The following is a 9,201-nucleotide window of genomic DNA, read 5'->3' as shown; positions in this document are numbered from 1 at the left end:
TAATAATTTAATAATTAATTAATTAATCAAAACGATACGAATTCCACTTTTTCAAATACTGTAGTTTGAACTTTGTTGGTTTCAGAAACGTTTTTTTCATAAATTTTTCACCATTTTTAATTTTAATAAAGGGTGTCTACTCAAATCCCGGATAAAAATTCCCTGACAATTACAGTTTTTCACATTCAAATATTTCGCATTATTTAAAATAATAAACTCGGAATATGTAAACAATTTCGCTAATTTATTGTAAATAACTTTTTCGGTTTCGAAAGATTCAATTAATACGTTTAATTTGTAAAGCTTTGATAACTTATTTTACAAGATATTCTTAAATATAATAGCATCATCGATTAATAAAATAATTGAATAATACTAAAACCGTAAAAAAATAATATTTGGAATTTTTTCCAAAGTACCAAATAGTGGAATTTCAACTAGAAAATATACATTTTCAAGCAAATAATTAAAGTTTGAACTAAAAAAAATAAATTTTAAACCAAAATTCTGAATTTTTATCAAAATAATTGAACTTTTAATCAAGTAATTTTATTTTCAACTGAAAAATAGATTTATTTTCTAACCAGTAATAATATTTTTTAACAAAATACATGAATTATTAACGAACCAGTTGAATCTAAAACTAAAAAACATCAATTTTTAACCATCAATGGAATAGTTAAAATTTAATACAAAAAATTAATTAGAAAAAAAAATTCAACAAAATAGTTACACTTTTAATCCAATTGCTGAATTTTCAACTAAATATTACGAATTTTTAACTGTGGTAGTTAAATTTTCAGCAAAAAAAAATTAGTATATTTACATGTTCAGTTAAAAAATAATAATAATGTTTAAACCAAAAAATTAATTTAAGGAAAGAGTTCATTACGTTTCTAAAAAAAGTGATTAATTTCAAATCGATTGATGAATTATTAACTGTAAAAGTGGATTTTTTTTAAAAAAGTTAAATATTCGAATAAAATTATTAATACTTAACTGGAATATTTGAATTTTCTACAAAAAAGAAGAATTTTAAAGCAGGAAGATCAATTTTGAACCAAAATTGGAATAGATAAATTTCCAGTTAAAAAAAATTAATTTTCAACGAAGCTGATGAATTTTAAACTAGAATAATGAATCTTTACCTAACACAAAAAAATCAATTTTTAACGAAATAGTTCAATTTAAAACTAAAAAGATCCATTTTTAGCAATATATGGAATAATTAAAGTTTCAAATAACAAAAAAAAAATAATATCCAATACAGAAAAGGAATTAAAAAAAAAGTTACATTTTTAATAAAAGTGAAGAATTTTCAACTAAGATTATGATTTTATGACTGTAATAGTTGAATTTTCAACAAACTTAAATTTTTAATCAAGGAAATATAAATTGTCTACCAAAAATTAAATAGGAAAATTTTCAGTTGATAAAACTAATTTTGATCCAAAGAGATGAATTTTCAGCTAAAATGATGGAATATTACATTGGAAACGTTGTTTACATTTTTAGTTAAAAAGATTATTTTTTAACAAGCAAAAAAAAATCAACAATGTTGTTAAAGTTTCAACTAGAATAGTTAAATTTTCAGTAAAATAATTGACTTTTAGGTAAGGAAAAAAAAATATTAAATTTTAATTAAAATGATTTACCTTCAAAACCAAAAATGATTTTTAACAAACGAGTTTTTACTTTTAACCGAATAATAAAATTTGCATTAAAAAAAATTAATTCGGAACGAAAAATGTTTTAATCAATTAATTTCAAAATAAAAAAAGAAACTAATTTTCAACAAAATAGTTAAATACGGTAACATAAAGCTACTTTTACAAATAAAGAATCATTTTTATTTAATTTTATATGAAAATTTAACAAGGAGTTAAACACGATTGAGAAAAAAATCCCTAACTTAAAAAAAATTCCCTGACGTTTCCATGTTTTTCCAGCTATATAAAAATTTCCAGACAAGGTCAGGTTTTCCAGACAGAGTAGACTCCCTGCAATAACAACAATCAAAAGCAAGTTGCCTTTTTTTGTTGATTAAGAAATATAACAATTTTTCTCAATACTATAAAATTATTAATGGACTTACTTAAAAACTAATTCAATCAATTTTTACTTATTTTGGCTCTCTAAAAAATTTCTTGGATTGAGAGAAATGCGGAAACCAACGAAGATAATTAAACAATAATTTATTAGAATTTTTGTTTGAAAAAAATGCACGATTCGAGATTAGGTTCTCAATTATTAGTAGCAATTAATTCAGTAAGGCACAGCGTAAAATACCAGTTTCGGAAAAGGAACCGTGTAAAATTTAGTGTCGATAAAAAAATTCTTAGGAGTTTGTTTTAAATTGTCCAACAACCTGAAAAAACATGTTTTTGATTCAATGAAAAATTATTTGTTACATTAATTTTTTATTTAAACAAAGCTTCTCAAAGAAATTGAAAGAAGGGTAAAAAAGTATAAAAATTATTTTCATATTTTTTTTAAAATAAGGGGGAACTTTTTTATTTTACTTACAAGTGGATTACATTAAAAATATAAATCAGCAATTTCGTCCCTTTCAAACCCCTAATTGGGTAGTTTTTTGTTGTTATAGAAAATAAAAAATTCCCAATAATTTTGAAAATATAAAAGATTTTTTTTTGCAGCTTTCTTCAATATATATCGAGTAGGAAACAAGTTTTTATGCAAAATTTTAATAAACCAAAAAATATGAATTTATTAGAAACGTATAATTTTGATTTAATTTTTCAATACAACGAAAAATTTTGAACGAAAAAAAGAAAAACACATTTTTCGGGGTTTCCCGGCAATTTTGGCAGAACTCCTAAGAATTTTCTTTTGTTGGAACAAATATTTAAACTGTTGAATTTCAGGTAGAAAGGCAAAAGAAGACCCCAGTCTCATTAATTTTATAAATTTATATTTTACGCATGCGTCCCAATAAAATTTATACTTTTATTAATATTTAAAATATATTTTTTTATAAAACATATCGTTAAGAAATTAGTTCTAGAAATTAATTTTTTTGTAAAATCTATCGTGCATTTTTTTCTGCAAATGTAAGAAATACATCAAATTGTGTATTGTGTTGTACAACATTACATACGTTCGTTTTCAGATTGATGTAAATTTTTTTTAGTGTTTTGTTTCCATTGTATACACAAGATAAATTATAATTACTTTTCTTATTAATTAATTTTCTCAGAAAACTTTTGTCATTTTTAAAAAGAATACAAATTTCTACGAAGTTCCAGCTTTAAATTATTTATTTATTCAGAGATATCTGAGCTCGAGTTTAAAATTGTTTAATTAATACAAATTTTAATAATAAAACGATTAATTCGATTAAGTACATTATCAAGCGAAAAAAATCTGCTTCGGCCAGGATTTGACCCGGGAATGCCACTATCTATGCGTGGAACGTTAAATAATTACGTAACCATAGCACCAAATGGTTCAAATCCAAACCAAGACAGATTTTTTCTCCTTCTTAAAAATTATTTGCTCGAAGCAATCATTTAAAATGGAAATTTGTATAAATTAAAAATGATTTAAATTGTTATTATTATTCATTTAATTTTTAATTTCTGATTTAGAAAAAATTATTTTTTCAAACAGTGTATACAATAGAAGCATTAAATGTACACGTAACATCAATTCGATCGTCAAGAAATAGTTACGTTCAACTAACCACAGTAGTATTAAACCGTGTTTGGTCAGACGGATCCATTTCCGCAAGTTTCTTGCGCTTTAATTTACCGATCCGTGAGACGGTAAACAAAAAATTTGACATTTTGAAAATTTCTAATGATTGAAAATAAATAATTTTGCTTTAGAATTTTTTTTGAAAAGGAATATTTAAAAAACGTCTGAAAAATTCCCCAAAATAATTCGAAATAAAAAGTTACCGACATCTCTAGTTTCTGAATTGGAATATCTCTAAAAAATAAAAGTCTCGACGGTTTTTAATATTGCCAAAATAAAATTGCCAGCATAAAATTTTCGAATCTCAGCAATTCAAAAATTGTGATAATAATGAATAAATAAAGGAATTATAAATGAAATAAAAAATATTTTCAAGAAACAAAAGTATTTCATTTCTTATTTTATTGTTTAACAATTGCTTAACTATTTGGATTCGGAAATTTCCTTGTGTAGATAATTTTATTTCCGGAAGTTTCAAATTCGACAATATAATTAACTGTCGGGAATTTTAATGTTCCCGAATTTTCGAAATTATAAACTTTTATTTTTCGGCAATTTTCTTTTTTTTTTTGAATTTTTCATTTCGATTTTATTTTTTATGCTTATTTAGTCCTCGGTAGTTCCCTGGATTAAAATCCAAACCCAACTTTTTTGCAACATGTACAATTTTTGAGATTTTGAAATCAGCCAGTTTTTTAAAGATAAAAATATTAGCTTGTAGGAAAAATAACTACTTGTTGTCCACTTGCTCTAAATTAAAGTTTACCCACATCATAAGAATTGTCCAAATAAATATTTTTCACCCAATACCTTTTTATTTTGACACCCTCGAACCGTTTGTATTTTAACCTGAAAATGCCCAAAAAAAAACGTCTGAAATCGGTTGATATTTTTTGCTTCCTTTTTCATTTGAAAATTTCAGAACTGTCTATTATTTCAAAAATTATGGCGATTTTTATGTGTCTACTTTGTACTAATGAACAAAAAAAATTCAAAAAAGCAAAATAATTAATTGAAACTTAAATTTCTTCAACTTGAACCAGATAAATATGTTATAATTTTTCTTTTACGTAACAATTTTTTATGTGATTTAGAAATTTCTTTATTATTTAGGATTTTTGGCAAATTTTAAATTTTTTAAAAATACACAACAAATTTGCGTTCAATGGTAGAAAAATAATAGTATATTTTTTCGGTTTGAGAAAAACAATTTTTTAACTTGTTTCATTTATTTTTTTACTAGAAAAAACTGTACTTTAAAAAAACTCCCCACATTTTTTACATTGAAAGGATATATTTTGAAATTTTTCAATGAAAAAATTAATTGATTAAAAAATTAAAAATATATTCTTGTTGTATACTTTTTCCGGATCTTAACCCACAAATTTTTGCCCCTAGCTTGAATGATTCAATTAATTTGAATATTTTTAATCTTTCCTAATTATTATTATTCAGTACAGTGAACAATTATAATCAATTTGACAAATATTCATAAACTAATTTGTATGTGAGGTCATATCTTTTATTAAAAATATTTTTCAATTGCTTAAACAATTTATATTTGTATAATACGGAGAGTAAGATTTTTTTGTTTAGGCAATTTTGCAATTATCTAAAAAAATTCATTTGTTTAAAACAAATAAGTATCGCTTTTGGTGCACAAAATCTACATCTACTTTAATTACGATTCTTTATTTTTTTTCAAATGCCTTTCAAAATTTCAAAAACCTGGCATGTATTCAAAAATGGGTGTCGGATTTGAATTCTAAAAACCACAACCGATATTTTTAGTAGTAATAATTAATAGATTACTGTTGATTAATAATAATATAATATAAAAAATAAAAGTAAGTGAATAAAATATAAATAAAATATAAAATAATAATACTAAAAAATTATATTAAATATAAAAAAGCATATAAAATGTAAGAACTCAAATGAAAAAGTTAGAACTCACAGATCGTAATTAAATCTCGTGTAAAATATTAATCTGTCTATATGTCATGTAAATTTTGTCGTAACTAAAAAAAAGTTAGAGTAATTGGAGAGTCGTAAATAAAAATAAAAATGATTAATCGAGTACGTGTATGTTTTTTTGTGTGAGAATGGATCGATGTGTGCACTAATTACAGCAATAACAATAATTTTATTGCGAGTTTCAGTAGAGGAAAAAAGTCATAAAAAGCGACGGAAGAGCGCTGTTAGTTTAATTAATTAAAACATAACAAAGCCGAGCTTAAACCTTAAACTTTGACTTCTTTCCCGGCCTCGACTCTTCTGGCTTTATGGGAAAACGGAATCTGGATAATATTTTTTATAAATTATAGTACTTAATTGGCTACTAGGAAAAATATTGGTTTCAAGGGAAATACAATAGCTTAAAAAAAGTTTTAAAAAAATAGTAAAAAATTTGTTTTTAAATAATAGTTTATTTATAAAGAAGGAAGAGAGAAAAGAGAAGGATGTGAATTGTTTAAGTGCTTTACAATCCAACATGAATTAATATTTGCAAGCATCGGATTTTCATGCTACAGTGAAAAAATCCAGCGAGGATTATTTAAATTGTGTATTATTTAAATGATTATAAAAAACAATATTTTTAATATGAAGGATTTTCAGTCAAATCTGTATTCTGTTGAGTAGAACTTTAATCAACATTTTCTGGTTTGGAATATTTTTCTTTTAATAACTTTATCATGAAAGTATTCGAAAATCTGGAATTTTTTACTTGCATACTCGTATGTTTCATGCAATTTAATACACTCCTAACAAATAATATTTAGCATGTTACAACATTAAAAAGATTTCTTATTAAAGAAATGGTTCATTTATCTATTATTATTGTGCTTTTTAAAATTAATTCCACTCAAAAGGACGAAATCAGCGATAAAATTTTAAGAAATTTGTACTTGTTTAACAAAAATTATTTTAAAAAATTAACCATTTTTATCAAATAATAAAACATTCTAAATATTCTTTTTTATTTCAAAATTATTAATCGAGTGAAAGGTAATGAGCCGTAATGGCTTAAAGCACCAAACTTAAAAAAAAGATAATTCACTAACATTTTTTTTTAAATTCTAATACACATCCTAAAGAAAAAATTTTTTATCACCTTTTTTTTATTTTTTATAGCTATCATAAATAAATTAGCTCTTTCTTTTCAAAATGAAATTTTGATTTTTCCTGAACGTCTAATTTTTGTTGTCATGTCCAAAAATCTTTTATCACGTCCAAATGAGCTTATTGAGTAACATGAAAAATGCCTGCATTTTCTGGTTAGCTAATATTATTTTTTATTCTAAATTTTTTTGGTAACCATTTATCATCTCAATTGTCAGAAAGTTAGTTCTCACCAAAAAATGCCCCCTCCATTTTATTACAATCTAACAATATATTTATTATTCAAGCTTTCTTTGTATCGATTTAAAAGGTGAAGAGTTAGAGAGTTAATTTCCACTTTTTTAAATTCTTTTTTTGTATTGCCTTCCAAAGTTAAAAAGCCGTACTTTTTATATAAAAAAATAGGTCAAATGTTTTTAAGTTGTACATAAATGTGAGCACTTGCAAGAAAACAAAATTGCTTATTTAAAAAATGTGAACTTTGTTATAAACAATCAATATTTGTTTCTAATTCAAAAATGTTCTCTTATAAATCCCTATGAAAAGTTCAATTTTATTTTTATTTTAACACTCACTTCGGATCAAAATTATAATTTCAAAATAAAAGTATTATATATCATTTATAATTTTTTTTTAAATTAAAAAACCTTTTTTCCCATGGTGCCCCCACTATTTATTATCGTGCAATGCAAGACGACAACAACATTCATATTAATACATTCAAATATTATTATAATTACACAAACAATTACATATTTATAAACAAATAACAATTATAATACAGTAAATAACATTAATATTAAACTACAAAAAGCGATAAAGACCATAAATATTAAGATTTATAATCAAAGATAAACGTGTAATTTCCTTGTAAAAGCGGAAATATTAAATAGGGATAAACACCAAACCGTTAGATAAAAGATATCTCATCTCCATCACCACCTCGAGAATTTTTTTCACAATAACCCATTTCTGTATTAAAACTAAAAATGAATATAACTTTGAGCCTCCTTTTTATTTTTTAATAATTTTAACTTCATATGTTCCACTCATTTTTTATAATTTTGTTTACAAAACTTTGCGTTGCTTGATTTGAGTTTGAATTTCGCGGGCACTCTTGTAAGTTCGCTAGCGCCACCTAGTGAACGATTATCTCCCATTCGTTCGTCAACTGTGCCAATCAGACTGAAGCTTACTTACTACGCCTATCCAATCAGTATGCTTCATCTTCCCGCGAAAAATTTAAAAAGAATAATTTTTAAACGTTAAAAAAATTTAACCCTACTTTTAAACCGTTTTCCTCAAGTAATTATATTCAATCTTCACTGTTCTTTCGATTTCAACAGACAAAAATTTTATTTGAAAACATGAAATAACCCCATTACAATTTCAAATTATCTGATAAGATTTAATTAAAAATTGATCTTTATGGAATTAAAAGTTAAAAAATTGATTTTCTCGAGGAGATGATGGGAGATTAATCAATAAATTAATGAAGAAAAAAATAAAAAGACGAGGAATGGCGTTTTCAGTAATAAAACATAGAAAATTGGTAACACGTCTTACCACTTTCTTCGGATCACAGCGTGGGTCAACGAGATTTTCAATTGGTTGAATGGTCATTGGTCAATTGTGGAATGGTTCGCGGGTGGTAATGGAAGTCAAGGGAACAAACACACAAAAATCTCGTTAACGTCGCTTTTACCTCTATATTACAACTAATCGTTGCAATAGTCGGAGATTATTTTGGCTTGTTTCTAGAGTGATATGACTAATTATTGTGTGGCGTGTTTTGGTTTCGTTTCATGTCGACATTGCGCTGAAATTATGATCGCGACTATGAAATGCTCTTCACTCATATCTTCTAATTAGTGCTCCGTGTTTCACCGGTATAATGTTTAAACAATTTGTTTAAACATTGTTTTTAACTGATTTTTTCACTTAAACTAACATTGCATAGTTCAGTTTTTCATGTTATTGTTCAAAATATAAGAGATGATTTGAAACCAACTGAAACTGGGTATTATAATACTGAAAGTGGGTATCATAATACCGAATGTGGGTATCATATTACTGAATTTGAGTACGGCATTGCTGAATGTGGGTACTACATGAAAATCAATTTGAAATGCTCAAAATTCCTAAAATTTTCCGTCAAAATATTTTACTTTTAATAAACTCGATGAGTTCAACACCAAATATTTGAATTTCTTACTAAAAATATGAATTTTCAACAAAGAAGATTATTTGTATACAAAAACATCAAATTTTTAACAAATTACATGATTTTTCAACCAAATAGTTATATTTTCAACTGAAAACAATTATTTTTGAACCCAAAAATCGAATGGGTGATTATTT

General features: G+C 24.6%; 1 protein-coding gene across 14 annotated transcripts in view; it reads right to left on the bottom strand.

Annotated features, from left to right (window-relative positions):
• Positions 1 to 9,201, bottom strand: part of LOC117177967 (calcium/calmodulin-dependent protein kinase type II alpha chain) — a 590,749-nt gene that overhangs the window by 80,602 nt on the left and 500,946 nt on the right. The window lies entirely within an intron of this gene.

The sequence above is a fragment of the Belonocnema kinseyi genome, chromosome 8 (genome assembly GCF_010883055.1).
Source record: "Belonocnema kinseyi isolate 2016_QV_RU_SX_M_011 chromosome 8, B_treatae_v1, whole genome shotgun sequence".
NCBI lineage: Eukaryota > Metazoa > Arthropoda > Insecta > Hymenoptera > Cynipidae > Belonocnema > Belonocnema kinseyi.
Note: the sequence above shows the minus strand (reverse complement) of the source record. Positions and strands in the feature narration are given on the sequence as shown.